General features: G+C 39.4%; 1 protein-coding gene across 4 annotated transcripts in view; it reads left to right on the top strand.

Moving 5' to 3' along the window:
- Positions 1-13,398: 13,398 nt before the first annotated feature.
- cntn3a.1 (contactin 3a, tandem duplicate 1) overlaps positions 13,399-17,902 on the top strand; it is a 103,288-nt gene continuing 98,784 nt past the window's right edge. Inside the window, exons 1-2 of one of the 4 annotated variants that reach the window (XM_021616089.2) lie at positions 13,399-13,726; positions 14,565-14,631. The gene's annotated coding sequence lies outside the window, so the exon portion shown is untranslated. The remainder of the gene's footprint in view (positions 13,727-14,564; positions 14,632-17,902) is intronic. The other 3 variants (XM_021616087.2, XM_021616085.2, XM_021616086.2) reach the window with 3 other exon arrangements.

The following is a 17,902-nucleotide window of genomic DNA, read 5'->3' as shown; positions in this document are numbered from 1 at the left end:
TAGTGGAAGTCTACACCACTTGCATCGTCTTCATATTTTGCTGCCTTCTAAATTAATTAACTTGATGGAAGCACCTTTGGTAGCCATTACATCTGGGAATCATTTTGAATAAGATTCTACCAACTTTGCACAGCTCTTAGGGCAAAATATATACATTGTTTTTTTCTAAATGGCTCAAGCTCAGAAAATTGGTTGGGAATCATTCATGACAGCAATATTCAAAAGAAGATTTAAGTCGGGACTGGACCATTCAGGAACACTTACCACCTCTTTGAAAGTAGCAGGCAATTGTCACATCTATTTTATGTGCAAACTTTCTAAATGTCTACAAAAACAGGTTAAAGGGATACTTTAGGATTTTGGCAATGAAGCCATTTATGTACAGAGTCAGATGAACTCGTAGATTCCATTTTATGTCTCTGCGTGCAGTGAAGGAAGTTGCTAACTAGAGTTAGCGCAATTGCTAACTAGTGTTAGCATGCAAGTAGATTCCATAAACTTCCAGCCATTGCGCTAACACTAGTTAGAATTTGCATGTGAAACTACGTCTAACTTCCTTAATACTGGATGCAGACTCATACAAATGGTATTCATGAGTTCATATGTCTATGGGGAAGTAGATAAAGCACTTCAATGACAAAATCCCCAAATATCCATTTAATGGAAAAATAGCTATTGACTCCACAGACTTTTATATCTCCACAGTGAATGGAGCCTAAATTGACCGAGGCCCCTCATAGATACCATGCAATTTGGATTGATGACAAGTTGTCATTTAAAATACATGTAGATGAGCAAACACAGATGTGGATAATTAAATTGGACTTCTACAGAAATAGATTTTAGTAGAAAATTATTATTATGTTGACTTTGTCAGCCCTGGACTATGGTGACGTGATCTATATGAACGCAGCTGCCACTTCTGTAAAACCATTGGATGCTGTTTGCCATAGTGCACTACGCTTTATTATGGGTGACTGATATTGTGCACATCACTGTAATCTGTATCAGAAAGTGGTCTGGCTGTCTCTGAAAATGAGGAGAACATAACATTGCCTTTTGTTAATTGCATTGCATTTTGTTAATGTCATTCAAAAACGACATGTTACCTCACATCGCTGCTAACCTACAGAAGTACAAAATACCTTACTCGCTCACAGGAATAGCTAACTCTTGGAATTCCTTGTTGCCTCCGAATTACGGACTTTAGTTTTTATGTGTGTACTTGGAACAAATTTCTGAATACCCCATGATTGGGCACTAGTGCCTTTCGGGTATTTTAAGGTATTGGGCAGTAATTGATGGCATGTAATTAGTTACATATATTGTTGTAGAGATTACAGATATTTTTGAAAAACTAGATGATTACTTTTTCGATTTTAAATTCAGAAAGGATGTTTAGAAATATATATAACAATATGACACCTTTCTGTTTTCCTCAATAACAGAAAAAAGGTGCAAGTTTAAGTTTGTTCCACGTGAGCGAGTCTGACCACAAGTCGGAGACCACTATGATGACACACCAAATACATTAGATTGATCATTTTTGTCTTCTTCTAATGCCTCTTCAGGGAAAATGTATCCAAAAATAACTGAAAGTAATCAGATGACGTTATTGAGTTTGGGGAATCCAAAAGTTACGTTACAATTTTGGACAGGTAACTAGTAACTGTAACGGATTACATAAAAAACAATTATAATAATACCCAACCCTGTTGGTAAATGTACGTACATGTTTTTTTATCATTTGTATTTTTGTATTGTTTTATTTCTCATGCCTTGATTGTTGTAATTTGTATGATATCACTGGTTCCTTATTGTGTACTTTGTATTTTCTGCATTTTTGGGAAGCAGGGCTCCCTTGGAAAATATACTTTTGTCTCAATGGGACTTCCCTGAATTAATAAAGGTTAAATAAAATATAGAAAACGTGAAAAATGTTCAAGATAGCATGCAAAGGTCACAGGTAATCTGTGCAGAATCTTGAACAGGATTGATTACCATGTACTATTAATGCAATCTCAATCGTAATTCAGGTCATTTGGTTGTGCTATTAGATGAAGCATATGATAACGCATTCAGTTGTTGTATAAATTAACTAAATAACTGACATAATTGTCCCATATGAACTTTGTTGTTCTTTTAAATGGTTAAAAGCGCTATGATAACACATTTAGGTGACAACTAAACCAAAAATCAGAAATGGTTTTTGAATTGAAATTTGGTTAAGAGTTGCTCTTACAAAAAAGGTGCTATTTAGAACCGAAAAGGGTTTTTCGGCTGTCCCCATAGGAGAACCCTTTTGAAGAACCCTTTTTGGTTCCAGGTATAACCCTTTTGTGTTCCATTTAGAACCCTTTCTACAGAGGGTTATACATGGAACCCAAAAGGGTACAACCTGAATCCCAAAAGGATTCTCGTGTGGGGACAGCCAAAGAACCCTTTTGGAACCCTTTTTTCTAAGAGTGTAGTGATAACACATTCGGAATTCAACAAACTTTTGGCTGTGTTTTCAAGTGGGTGAATACACAGTAGCTTGTAATCTCATTGATTATCATCTCAACCAAATATGACCTAATTGTCCATCTTGAAATGACATGGTGTGCCCAATGGGGAGCATTACCACAGTAGACAAAATAAGTTATAAAAATACATATTTTTCACTGGTGGAGCCTTCTTGTGTTGTAGCCTGGGTGCAAAATAAATAAATAAAATGCTGTCAAAATAAAACCCTTGAAAAAAATGCCTTAAAAAATCTGAATCTTGTCAGTGTTGTCATGAGTCAAAAAGACAAACATAATTTGGGCATATGTTGCTGAATACAAAGTGAGCTACATTTCCAACTTATAGTATTTCCGATGTGTCATTGGCTCACCACAAAACAAATAGCTGGAGTAGCTACAGGCAGCTTCAAGGCAACCAGAAAGTTTGAACCAATTGTTGTATGCCGCTTGTGCACTTTTAAAATGTTATCTTAAGATAGCTAGGTGGGACAACCACATATCACAGTCATAGTACTTTTTTCCTCAATAAAGTATCTATCAGCAATGTCAGAACTAGTAAGGGGGAAAATAGTCAATTGCGAATGTTAGTTCACAAAATGATTTTTTGGGTGTGAGGGGGGGGATGAGGGGGTGAGAAGGGTGTGTTAGGGGGGTGAGAAGGGTGTGCTAGGGGAGTGCTGTGGGATTATTTTAGATAATCTTTGAAGAGGTAAGGTTTCAGATGATAGCTATATGATTATTCCAAAAGATTGCTTGAAAGTACCTATCCTGAACAGACATTAAGCTCCTCAAAACGTAATTTTGTCCTTAAGAAATCACGTATGAGAAAGATTACCATTTTCAAAAGTGGATCTGATTTGCTTGGCATGCTTCAGAAGATGGGCAGGGTCTCTGCTGTCCTAGCTTCAGGGGGAAGCTGGTTCCACCATTGGGGTGCCAGGACAGAGAACAGCTTGAACCTGGTTGAGCGGGAGCTACCCTTCGGTAGGGGTGGGAGGACCAAGAGACCAGAGGTGGCAGAACCGAGTACTTAGGTTGGGGTTTTGGGTTTGAGCAGAGCCTGAAGGTAGGGAGGGGCAGTTCCTTTTGCTGCTCCGTAGGCAAGCACCATGGTTTTGTAGTGGATGCAGAAGAGGAGGGTGAGATTTGAGAATCTGGGAAGGTTAAACACCAGGCTGGCTGCAGCATTCTGGATAAGTTACAGGGGTTTGATGGCACAAGCGAGGAGCCCAGCAAACAGCGAGTTGCAGTAGTCCAGATGGGAGATGACAAGTTCCTGGGTTAGGACATGCACCGCTTCCTATGTGAGGTAGGGTCATACTCTACAGATGTTGTAGAGCAGGAACCTGCAGGAGCAAGTCACTGTTTTGATGTTTGCAGAGAACGATGGTGTTGTCCAGGGTCAGGCCAAGGTTCTTTAAACTCTGGGAGGGGGACACCGTTGAGTTGTAAACCGTGATGGAGAAGTCTTGAAGTTGGCAGGCCTTCCCCGGGAGGAAGAGCAGCTCCGTCTTGTCGAGGTTGATCTTGAGGTGGTGGGCCGACATCCAAGCTGAGATTTTTGCCAGGCACGCAGAGTTGCATGTCACTGGGGTGACAAAAGGGGGAAGGAGAAAAGTAGTTGAATGTCATCTGAATAGCAATGATAAATGATATGAACATATGACGGAGCCGAGTGACTTGGTGTATAAAGAGAAGAGGAGAGGTCCCAGAAACCAGGTAGGAGAAGAGGAGAGGTCCCAGCCTGCCAAGTAGGATGCAATCCAAGAGTGTGCAGAGTCTGAGACGCCCAGCCCTGAGGGTGGAGAGGAGAATGTAATGTTTGATGGTGTTGAAGGCAGCGGATAGATCTAGGAGGATGAGAACAGAGGAGAGTCAGCATAGGCAGTGCGGAGAGCATGACACAGAGAAGAGCAGTCTCAGTTGAGTGACCCGTCTTGAAGCCTGACTGGTTAGGGTCAAGAAGATCATTCTGAGAGAGATGGCAAGAGAGTTGGTCAGAGACAGCAAGAAAGAAGATACCAGTCTGTAGTTCTTGAGGTAAGAAGGGTCAAGTGTTGGTTTCTTGAGGAGGGGAGCGACTCGGGCCATTTTAAAGTTAGAGGGGACACAGCCAGTGGTCAGGGATGAGTTGATGAGGGAAGTGAGGAACGGAAGAAGTTCTCCTTTGTTGGTCGGCCGGACCTCAATAGTCGCAGGATTTCACCTGGAGAGAGGGGAGAAGGAGGTCAAATCGCAGGGTAGTTCTGTGAGATTGGGACCAGTGGACTCAATAGGCAGAATGGATGTCGTCAACCTTCTTTTTAAAGTGGTTGGCAAAGTCGTCCGCAGAGAGAGAGGATGGAGGATTAAAGGGGGAAGAGTAGGTGAAAAAGAGATTCCTAGGGTTAGAGGCAGAAGCTTGAAATTGAAAGTGATAGAAAGTTAACAGTGCACAAGTGACATCCAGCAATTGGTTCAAACTTTCTGGTTGCCTTGAAGCTGCCTGTAGCTACTCCAGAAATCCTTTTGTGGTGAGCCAAAGACACATCAGAAATTCTATATGTTGGAAATGTAGCTCACTTTGTATTCAGCAACATATTCCCAAATTATGTCTGTCTTTTTGATTCATGACAGCAATGACAAGCTTCTGATTTTTGAAACACAATTCATCAGGATTGGCTGTATGGATGTTTAAGTGATGTTTTGCAAATAACAATAAACACCTCACTGTCAACTAGGGATGAGAGCACTTCCCTGGAGTGAAAGAAAATGTGTACACCAAAGTGAGCAAAAAGACAAGAACTTGCTATTTTAATTGGAAATATGCACTGTCAAAAAAGCTTTAAGGCAATTTCAAGGTAACAGAATGACGCTGAGACTACGATTTTCACTTTAAAATGTATGCCAAACAAAAACCATTGATTGCATAGTTAAACAAACAATAAAACTCTATGCACAATGGCTGCTTTAAACAATTTCCACTAATCATTTTACAAAAACACATTTACTCGAATAACAGTGCAGATATAAAGTTTGGTAAGAGAATGACCGTAAAATCTCCCTCAGAAAGGCAGAGTGAGTGATTTTGACTCAAAGTAAATGTACAATGTTAATATCTCTGCCGTTTTTTAAGTCATGCACCCTTGACTTTCCTAAATAAGTCTATTTAACGCAAGTATGTTGTTAGAATTTGTGTTATAAGCAGTTTTAAGAGTTTTACTAAAGCGCCAAAAAGTGACTTTTTCAGCTACACCTACAGTCACATGCAGGTAAGAAATGATGATTTCTATATAGTATCAAATCGAGCATATTCTAAAGTTTCTAAAACATGTGCCACTGACTAATAACTCTCAAAATTGAAGAGATGAGCTCTATTTCAAAATATAACTTTTTTCAAGAATAACCACTGTTCCATGCGTTACATACATGAGCACGGGCAACAGATAGACTACAGTACTATCAAGTACTGAAACTGCTATTGTGTTATTTGAAATAATAACTTTCTTGTATTCATTCTAATGATGTCCAAGACCTTCATAAACACAACCAAATGATACTTTTTCCAATAGCATAAATGGAAAATATTTCTTAGACTGTTTGAGTCCACCCCCAAAAAGGCCTTTCTAGTGTTAAATATCTGCTCTTAATTAATATTCAAAGATGTCTGCAGAAAGAATGGGGTGTCAGCTATGATATGACACCTTGTCACCTTGACAATCTCTTTTGGTTATTGAGCTACATACTGTAAGTAAAGTGGCCTAACACCCGGTAACAGAATGATGGAAACAGAAAAACATCATGGGTCCTTGATCTGTACTACAGTATATAGAAATGCATAATTATGAATGTCATTCTCTTCATGGTGATGTATCCTGAATAGGTAGAACAATGTAATATCCTCCTTTACATATTTGGGTATTATTCTACACTCTGGCTATTCTAATGAGTTCCGGCCCCAAACAAGAATTAATCATTACCAATCATCGACTTGTATGTTTCACAAGTTTAGACATCACAGTAAAGCACAGTAGAAGAAAGCACTGTACAGTACAGCACAGTATAGTGCAGTAGAGTATAGTTCAGTACAGTAGAGTACAGTAAATTAAAGTACAGTACAATACAGCAACTTATACAGTACTCAACTTTAATGTACTGTACTAAACTCTACACTACAGTACTGTACTGTATATATTGTACTGACCTATACTCTACTTTTAAACATCCATGGACGTCCGGTGTCAGTCAGTGCTCAGTGGGTGAAGAGGCTGGTTACAGTAATTGGAAAGAGTGGGGGCTCATGGGTAGGTGTCTGTAAGAGCGGGGAGAGGTTACATTTACTGGAGAGAGAGAGAGAGAAGCGAGAGAAAGAGGGAGATAGAGAGGGAGGGGTTGTCCAGACATTTTTCACACTCTTGCTTTGACCACCACATGACAGAAAGAGAAAGAAAACAGTTGAACATAACAATAATAAGCTGAACATAACAGCATGCCAGGAAGGGAGGAAAGTAGCAGGTGTCCTAACTGTGGTTTGTGATTACTATGATTTCCCATTGTAACCAATTCAGTTACAGTCATCTGTTACGGATTTTTCTGTCACTCTGTTACCTATTTGGTATCAGAATGATGCGTTTTAATCACTTAATGAATCCCAAACCAAATTGTTATCAGTAAAAACACTATAACTAATTGGTAAGTCTATCTTTACTTGTTTCTTCTGTGAACATTCATTATCCTCCCGACCCATGAGGGAGATGAATTAGAAAATATCTTAGATATTTTTGGAAACAGAATGACATGACACTGGGCAATATTCCTTAAGGCCAATAATGTCTGCGAAACGAAATATAAATATTAGAATAGGGGTCTTTACTTACATTAAGGGTCTTTAGTTACTACATGTTTTGATGTATTTCTTAATGCCTTTACCCACCTTGGTACACTTTAGATGACACCCAGTGTCAAAACAGCTGACATAACTTGTCATAACCTGTCATAATATGGTCATAACACTGTCATGGACCCATACATTTACACCTGTTGTGACATATATTGCGTTATTTTATGGCTGGTTATGCCACCTACGTAAGAGTGTCAAAACCCACATTTATTCAAATGAGTATTTTCACTGCCAAGAAGTTTCCTTTCAGTTGGAAGTTTGTTTCTTAAATCCTTTGTTGTTGTTGTTGTAGCAACGTCCATTGTTAAATGAAGACCAAGGTGCAGCGTGGTAGGCATACATTTTCTTTATTAAAATGTTCCACCAAAAAAAAACAAGAAACAACTCAACGAACGAAAAGCTTAGGAATGCAACCCATGCAACAAACAAAGACAAGATCCCACAACAGAAGGTGGTAAAAAGAGCTGCCTAAGTATGATCCCTAATAAGAAACAACGATAGACAGCTGCCTCTGATTGGGAACCATACTCGGCCAACAAAGCAAACATAGATTCCCCCCCCCCTAGTCACACCCTGACCTACCAAACAGAGAATTTAAAGGATCTCTAAGGTCAGGGTGTGACAGTTGTAATGAATTCTTTGCATTCATGTTTTTTTTCATCATACTTTAAATAACTTGTAGAAAATACACTTTATGATACTGTCATTAAGCATTATGATCAGTGGTGGAAAAAGTATGCAATTGTCATACTTGAGTAAAAGTAAAGATACCTTAATAGAAAATGACTCAAGTAAAACAGAAAGTCACCCAGTAAAATACTACTTGAGTAAAAGTCTAAAAGTATTTGGTTTTTAAATATACTTAAGTATCAAAAGTAAAAGTAAAAATGATTTAAAATTCCTTATATTAAGCAAACCAAACTGCACCATTTTCCTGTTTTTTTATTTATGGATAGCAAGAGGCACACTCCAGCACTCAGACATCATTTACAAATTAAGCATTTGTGTTTAGTGAGTCCGCCAGATCAGAGGCAGTAGATGACCAGGGATGTTCTCTTGATAAGTGTCTGAATTTTACCATTTTTCTGTCCTGCTAAGCATTCAAAATGTGGCAAATACTTTTGGGTGTCAGGGAAAATGTATGGAGTAAAAAGTATATTATTTTCTGTAGGTATGTAGTGAAGTAAAAGTAAAAGTTGTCAAAAATAGAAATAGTAAAGTAAATTACAGATACCCCCCAAAAAAGTTTTAACCATGTTTTGAGGCTCAGTGTTAGTGTTTACAATTTCATTTTTGCAATCAATTAAGTAAACAAGATTATATTTAGGGGTTCTGATGGAGTAACATAACCCCTCGGAAAGTATTCAGAACCCTTGACTTTTTCCACATTTTGTTAAGTTACAGACTTATTCTAAAATGGATTTGATTTTTTTTCATCAATCGACACAAAATACCCCATAATGAAAAATCAAAAACTGGTTTGTAGAATTTTTTAAAAATGTATTCCAAAAAATAAATAAATATTTACATAAGTATTCAGACCATTTACTCAGTACTTTGGCAGCGATGACAGCCTTGAGTGTTCTTGAGTATGACGCTACAAGCTTGGCACACCTGTGTTTGAGGAGTTTCTCCCATTCTTCAATGCAGATCCTCTCAAGCTCTGTCAGGTTGGATGGGGAGTGTCGGTGCACAGCTATTTTCAGGTCTCTCCAGAGATGTTCGATCGAGTTCAAGTACGGGCTCTGGCTGGGCCACTCAAGAACATTCAGAGATGTGTCCCGAATTCACTCCTTCGTCGTCTTGGTTGTGTGTTTAGGGCTGTTTTCCTGTTGAAAGGTGAACCTTGGCCCCAGTCTGAGGTCCTGAGCACTCTGGAGCAGGTTTTCATCAAGGATCTCTCTGTACTTTGCTCCATTAATGTTTCCCTCAATCCTGATTAGTCTACAAGTCCCTGCCACTGAAAAATATCCCCACAGCATGAAGCTGCCACCACCATGCTTCACCGTAGGGATGGTGCCAGGTTTCCGTCATACGTGATGCTTGGCATTCAGGTCAAAGAGTTCAATATTGGTTTCATCAGACCAGAGAATCTTGTTTCTCGTGGTCTGAGAGTCTTTAGGTGCCTTTTGGCAAACTCCAAGCGGGCTGTCATGTGCCTTTTACTGAGGAGTGGCTTCCGTCTGGCCACTCTCCCATAAAGGCCTAATTTGTGGTGCTGCAGATGGTTGTCCTTCTGGAAGGTTCTCAAATCTCCACAGAGAAACTCTGGAGCGCTGTAAGAGTGACCATCGGGTTCTTGATCACCTCCCTGACCAAGGCCCTTCTCCCCGATTGCTCAGTTTGGCGGGGTGGCCAGCTCTAGGAAGTGTCTTGGTGGTTACACATTTATTCCATTTAAGAATGATGGTGGCCACTGTGTTCTTGGAGACCTTCAATGCTGCAGACATTTTTTGGTACCCTTCCCCAGATCTGTGCCTCGACACAATCATGTCTCGGAGCTCTACGGACAATTCCTTTGATCTCATGTCCAGTCAATTGAATTTACTACAGGTGGACCCAATCAAGTTGTAGAAACATCTCAAGTGTCATGTTCTGACCTTAGTTCCTTTGTTTTGTCTTTGTTTTAGTATGGTCAGAGCGTGAGTTGGGGTGGGTAGTCTATGTTTGTTTTTCTATGTATTATTTTGCGTTTGGCCTGGTATGGTTCTCAATCAGAGGCAGGTGTCGTTAGTTGTCTCTGATTGAGAATCATACTTAGGTAGCCTTTTCCCACCAGTGTTTCGTGGGTGATTGTTTTCTGTGTCTGTGTGTTCCACACGGAACTGTTTCGGTTTTTGTTTCTGTCTTTCAATTTGTTATTTTGTATTTTCGTGTTCAGTGATTTTGTTCATTAAAACATGACGAACACGTACCACGCTGTGCATTGGTCCGATCTCTCATACTCCTCGTCAGAAGAGGACAAATCCCGTTACATCAAGGATGATCAACGGAAACAGGATGCTCAATTTCAAGTCTCTTAGCAAAGGGTCTGAATAATTATGTGTATGGTATTTGTTTTTTTCAAAAATGTATAAAAATCTGTTTTCACTTTGTTATTATGGGGTATTGTGTGTATATTGATGAGGAATTTGTTTTTATTTAATAAATTTTAGCAATAAGGCTGTATGTAGCGTATCAAAATGTGGAAAAAGTCAAAGGGTCTTAATACTTTCCGAATGCACTGTGTATATACAGTTGAAGTCGGAAGTTTACATAGACTTAGGTTGGAGTCATTAAAACTCGTTTTTCAACCACTCCACACATTTCTTGTTAACAAACTAAAGTTTTGGCAAGTCGGTTAGGACATCAACTTTGTGCATGATACAAGTAATTTTCCCAACAATTGTTTACAGACAGATTATTTAATTCAGTGTATCGCAATTCCACGTTCGTCTGTACAAACAATAGTACGCAAGTATAAACACCATGGAACCACGCAGCCATCATATCGCTCAGGAAGGAGACGCGTTCTGTCTCCTAGAGATGAATGTACTTGGTACAAAAAGTGCAAATCAATCCCAGAACAACAGCAAAGGACCTTGTGAAGATGCTGGAGGAAACAGGTACAAAAGTATCTATATCCACAGTAAAACAAGTCCTATATCGACATAACCTGAAAGGCCGCTCAGCAATGAAGAAGCCACGGCTCCAAAACCGCCGTAAAAAAGCCAGACTACAGTTTGCAATTGCATATTGGGACAAAGATTGTACTTTTTTGAGAAATGTCCTCTGCTCTGATGAAACAAAAATAGAACTGTTTGGCCATAATGACCATCGTTATGTTTGGAGGAAAAAGGGGAATGCTTGATTGCCCAAAGAACACCATCCCAACCATGAAGCACGGGGGTGGCAGCATCATGTTGTGGGGGTGCTTTGCTGCAGGAGGGACTGGTGCACTTCACAAAATAGATGGCATCATGTGGAAGGACAATTAGGTGGATATGTTGAAGCAACATCTCAAGACATCAGTCAGGAAGTTAAAGCTTGGTCGCAAATGGGTCTTCCAAATAAACAATGACCCCAAGCATACATTCAAAGTTCTGGCAAAATGACCTAAGGACAACAAAGTACTGGAGTGGCCATCAAATGTATTGGAGTGGCAATCACAAAGTCCTTACCTCACTCCTATAGAAAATGTGTGGGCAGAACTGAAAAAGCATGTGCGAGCAAGGAGGCCTACAAACCTGACTCAGTAACACCAGCTCTGTCGGGAGGAATGGGCCAAAATTCCCCCAACTTACTGTGGGAAGCTTGTGAAAGTTGTGAAAGGCTACCCGAAACGTTTGACCCAAGTTAAACAATTTAAAGGCAATGCTACCAAATACTAATTGAGTTTATTTAAACTTCTGACCCTCTGGGAATGTGATGAAAGAAATAAAAGCTGAAATAAATAATTATCTCTACTATTATTCTAACATTTTACATTCTTAAAATAAAGTGGTGATCCTAACTGACCTAAAACAGGGAATTTTTACTTGGATTAAATGTCAGGAATGGTGAAAAACTGAGTTTAAATGTATTTGGCTAAGGTTTATGTAAACTTCCGACTTCAACTGTATATACACTACTGTTCAAAAGTTTGGGGTCACTTAGAAATGTCCTTGTTTTTGAAAGAAAATCAATTTTTTTGTCCATTAAAATATCATCAAATTGATCAGAAATACAGCGTAGACATTGTTAATGTTGTAAATGCCTATTGTAGCTGGAAATGGCAGATTCTTTATGGAATATCTACATAGGCATACAGAGGCTCATTATCAGCAACCATCACTCCCGTGTTCCAATGGCACGTTGTGTTAGCTAATTCAAGTTTATAATTTTAAAAGGCTAATTGATCATTAGAAGATGCTTTTGCAATTATGTTAGTACAGCTGTAAACTGTTGTCCTGATTAAAGAAGCAATAAAACAGGCCTTCTTTAGACTAGTTGTGTATCTGGAGCATCAGCATTTGTGGGTTTGTTTACAGGCTCAAAATGGCCAGAAACAAAGGACTTTCTTCTGAAACTCGTCCATCTATTCTTGTTCTGAGAAATTAAGGCTATTCAATGTGAGAAATTGCCAAGAAACTGAAGATCTCGTACAACGCTGTGTACTACTCCCTTGACAGAACAGCGCAAACTGGCCCTAACCAGAATAGAAAGAGGAGTGGGAGGCACCGGTGCACAACTGAGCAAGAGGACAAGTACATTAGAATGTCTAGTTTGAGAAACAGACGCCTTACAAGTCCTCAACTGGCAGCTTCATTAAATAGTACCCGCCAAACAACAGTCTCAACGTCAACAGTGAAGAGGCGACTCCGAGATGCTGGCCTTCTAGGCCGAGCTGCAAAGAAAAAGACAAATCTTAGACTGGCCAATAAAAAGAAAACATTAAGATGGGCAAAAGAACATAGACACTGGACAGAGGTACTCTGCCTAGAAGGCCAGCATCCCTCTTCACTCTTGACGTTGAGACTGGTGTGTTGTGCGATGCCATTTTGTTTCAAAATTCTATTTATTTAATTAGAATATGATATCTAGACTTTAGCTTTTAAATGTGAATTACCCCATTTTACCCTATTCTTAAAAAAAACATATAATTTAAAAGTTTAAAAAATGCAGGTACCAATCCCAGATTACCTCTAAAATTATGTAATTGTTCACCAACAGATAAAATGTGTCCAAGATATGGAGTGTAAGCAAAATTCTCTGTACAGCTCACACTGCCAGTGCCAGCAGCATCAACTTTGTCATTCCCGAGGAGTGGTTCACAATGAACATTTCGTGTAAAAACCCGCAGTGGGTGAGTACATAAACCCCTCCATAGGCTACCATGGCCAAAACAGTGGCTTTCTGTTGCTTCTCTGTGGCGACCAGTAGGCTAAGCACTCCACGTCCCCTCTCGTTGGTTGTTAAATAATTAATAAATTGCGTATGAAATCCTGAAAATCCCTTACTGTTTAGATGGTCGGTTTGGTGTCCCGCTGTGGCACAAAGCGAAGCTTCTGCTGTGCCTCAAATGAATTTGACAGCCGTGGATGTGGTAGCCTACACCAAGTGCCAGTCAACCTCGGTTGAGCGCGCGCCATGGTTAAGATTTGAAGTGGATTATATCGTTTTGAGTAAACCTATTGTATTTATTTGGAACAAGAAAACATCTATCCGACTGAAATGTGTTCTCAGTTGACTACTTTCAGAGCCAAGTGAGTAACTCAACAACTACGTGTCTATCACTGACACTGGAGAGAAGAGGAATGCGTGGTTTAACATGGATATCGGGCAAAGGATAAGCATCGTTAAAAATTGCAGGAATTATAGACAGGTAACCCATAACATTTGTGTTGTTGCTGTAGTTATGATTTTTGTTTTTTAAGCAGAATTGTACAAACACAATGAATACAGTTTTAGTTGATATGACCAATATCAATCATGGGATCACAGTAGGCATACAGTACGTTGTCACTGTATGCTTCTTGGTAGTTGAATTCTGTGTGTTATTACTCTACGATAGCAGGTGTCCGCTATGGTCTGTTTTTTTTTTTGCACTTCACAGTCTGATTAATTGTCTGCATTTAATTTGGATAATGTTTGTCTCTCTTAAATTATTTATTTTAATAACAAACGTACAGTTTAGCCTACTGTAAATTCTATTTAACCTAAAAAAAATGAATATTTCCAATAAGCCTAATATTTTAGAATACATGTTCTTATAGCCTATGCCCATATGATCTCAAAGACGAAAGTACCAGCAAGATTGTAATTTTCAATTTATACATTTTCACCCTATCAATTATACCTCATGTAAACCACCAATAGAACTAATTTGCCAAGACAGGCAGTGAGCAACAGGGGATTGGAATTATTCCAATCACATCTGTCACCCTTTCAATGATTGTAGGCTACAGAGCGCTCGACAGTCAAGGACTCTAGCTAACTCTATTCACAAAGGCATCTTTTGCCGGGGGTTGTTAAGAGGTCTCTACTTTCACATGAACATAATTTCACAAATACAAAATATACACTTAACATTAACTGTTTTTAACACATTTGCAGACAAACATATTTTTCAGTTACAATACTTGTAGGGCATCCTTTCCCCTCTGTTACACAGAGTTGTTCTGAGCACGCTAATTAACCAAGGTGGTCACCTCTGTCTTCAGTCTGTCTTCTGTAAACAGGCGCTGTAACATGGAAATATGGCCGTGTGGGAACCCTAACCTTATAAAGGTGTGTAGTAATTTTACATTTTTTTATTATTATGTCCCGTTGATATGAAATATAAGGTCCTTATGTTTCCAAAACTGTTGCACAAACACGTTCAGACCGGCTCTTAAGTGTCCAAAACCGTATCGCAAACGAGGATTATTCACGTTTCTAAACGTTCAAACAAGGCATCGGGATTGTAGTTCACATGGAGCCTGCTGTGAGTGGTACTAATGGCTGGGATAGTGCAGAATGCCACCTTGGGTTCTTGAGAGCAAACCTGCACCACCTTGATTGTGTGGTCATATTGTCCAAGTTAATTTGCATATGATAAACTTAAGTCATATGTTTCATTGATTGTGTTTACAATACACTTAAATATTCTGTTATTGGTTGGAATTAACTCTGACATAGTCAGTCATTGCATCTAAAGCACTGTCTTTCAATTTGAGAAGAGTTACATTTCACTAAATGCATCCCTGTATGCCAAAACAAGTGGCGGGAGACCCCACTATGTTGTCTTTCGAATTGTAGACTGCTTAAATTGTGCGAAAAGGGAATCGTCAACACTTCTGAAAGTATCTGATCTCAATGCAACACAATTGTAGGATCTGCAACACAATTGTAGGATCTACAATTGTAGGATCTACAATTGTGTATGTAGACATAGCCATTGACTGTACTAAATCAGTAGAGCTTCATGTATTTGATAGTGTAGCAAGTTCAGTTGGTTTACTTGGTTACCCATGTACTAATAAGGTTTCAACATTGAGCAGTGGTCATAGTATGGTGATCAATTGCAACGTTTTCTTTACTCTGCTTGAGCTTAGCCATTATAACTGGGCTTCTGGGAAAATGGGAATTCCATATGGTTTATATTGTAGCTTCAAGATTGACATGGTGCATGGGGAACCCTTTGACATATTTAGATGATTTGCTCATGTCACATGGGAGGCAGTACGAGTACACTCTGAGCGCCCCTGGTGGGGTCTGGAAGAACAGAGAAGCTGGTATATATTATGTCATGCCTGCGGGTTGTGCTTCGATCAAAACACCATTAGTCTCTTTGTCTAGTGCCACTTTTAAGGTGTTTTTTTGGCAAGGGAATATCTTGGCACATTTTCAACCCCCAAGTTATACCATTTGTGGGGAAGAAAGAACTGATAGGACACATTGAAATAGTGTCTTAATTGTATGATGCAGGGGAGAACGACTGCCCTCTTCCATTGAAGCCACAGAGGTTCAAGTTTGACCGCGGTACTGCAGGCATTATTAGCAGAAAGAGGATCCACCATTATAGTGAATGGAAAAATGTCAATCTTTGTGGTCAATCTTTGGGTAAATAAAAACATTTTTAGAAGACAATCTGTGTACCAATAATTGCTTCTAATACACCAGATGTATGTCCTTGAACCCATTATTTTTTAAATCTCAGACAGAAGAAGTTTTAAGGATAATTTAGTTGCTAATAGCAGCCTGCAGTACCACGGTCAGGCCTTCACCTTGAGTTACTCAATGAGAGGCGGCAGCATTGAGCTAGCCTCCAACACTTCTTGGAGTAGCTCAAACTGCTCATGTTTGTCTCCATGAGACGCCACCTTAATTAACTGAGTTCATTTGGCTTCAATGCACTATTGCGTGTCATGTGATCAATGGCTTTGTCCATTAATATATACTGTAATTGGTATGATGCCATAATGTAACTACGGCCAGTGCTCAACTATTTCTTGCAGTAGTCTCGTTAATCTTTAATTCCCATTAGAGTTGAATCAAAGGACAGAGGATTGGTGGAAATATTCTGTCCCTCTCTACCACTTGTCTTAACTTGAGCCCCATCAGAAAATGTATTTTAAATGACAGGAAGGCACTTGGAGCAGTCAAATGAGCCTTGCAGACTAGGAATGAAATAGAGATGGTGTCTGTGGATCAAGTGAAGTCAAGGCCTGAGTGATTAAAGATGCAGCATTGTATTCTATTTTTCCTGGTCTTGTCTGTACTGAGGAGTGTGGGAGTATGTCTCATTCATGATTCAGAGCTTGGGGGGAGTGCTCATGCATTTTAGTGTGAATATTGTCATCTGGACTCCTCGACAGTAAGGAGCAGGAGTACTGTTCTATTAATAAATTTGTCTTGAAAAATGTATAGTATTGGAGAATGTGGGTGGTGAGGGGTCAAATCAACTGCCATCGCTGTAGCCTGAGAGTATGGCTACCATCAACAGTCATTGGTCGTGTTCCCCTGCTCAGACATTGCTGCCAGATCTTGCAAAGCCTGGATTGGTATTTTACGTATTAGCTAACCACATCATATTTTATAGTCAATGACATGTAACCCAACCATTGGTTGATGCATGCAATGCCTGAGCATGGGAACATGACCATTTTCTCTGTCTTTGATCTTTTGCTATTTAAAGGGGTAGTTGCAGACCAAAGTCTGATTTTCTTAATTCCCGAAAAGTGGTATAAAGTTAATCAGCCATAACATCTGCTGTGTACATCCAACTGTAGATCCCACGATGCAATAGGATGAATTTACAGGCTCAAATACCAAACGAATGGGAAGGATTGCCACCATCTAATTCCAACTGATTAAATGGTGCCAAACCTTTTCATTAATTTGGGTTTGAGGCCTTCAGACTTCTTCATTTAGTGAGATATACAGTACAACATATGTTGTAGAATAGGAATTGGACTTGAATTAAAGACACTTTTGAGGCATGAAACATCTGACCCTAACTTTTTGATGTAAATAATCCGTTAAACCTCAATCTAAATCTGTCAATTTGGATTGAAACATACCCATAATAAAATGGAACTATAAGATCACCAGGTCAAAAAACAACAACCTGTAAGCCTATTTACAGCATGTCCTACTCTGCTTCAGTGGTGTGTATTCATGGATGCCAAGGGAAGCCAGGCTTCCCCAAAATACGTACCATGAAAAAATGAAAAAAAACATACAAAATATTTTATCTTTCGTCTCTGTGTTTCATAAATGTCCTTCAAGAGGCTGAATGTATCTCACTGGAGAAAGCATCCAGGTGAATGAAACAGCGCCCCTTTGTCTCAGTATGTGTAGCGTATCTATCTGATGCTGTCTGGTCAGCAAGAGTATGACATTGTTGCCCCCCGTAGCATTGAATGCAAGGGAAGCCAGCGAGCAATCAGCATTGAGCTAAACTGAGTGAGCTCAGCTTTGAATGGTCCTGGCGCGCCAAAAGAAAGTGTCAAGGGAAGCCAGTTTGAATTTGGCTTCAGATCAATCACATCACAAGCCAAACGTCATTATTGACAGA

This window comes from Oncorhynchus mykiss, chromosome 9 (assembly GCF_013265735.2).
Source record: "Oncorhynchus mykiss isolate Arlee chromosome 9, USDA_OmykA_1.1, whole genome shotgun sequence".
Lineage (NCBI taxonomy): Eukaryota > Metazoa > Chordata > Actinopteri > Salmoniformes > Salmonidae > Oncorhynchus > Oncorhynchus mykiss.
Note: the sequence above shows the minus strand (reverse complement) of the source record. Positions and strands in the feature narration are given on the sequence as shown.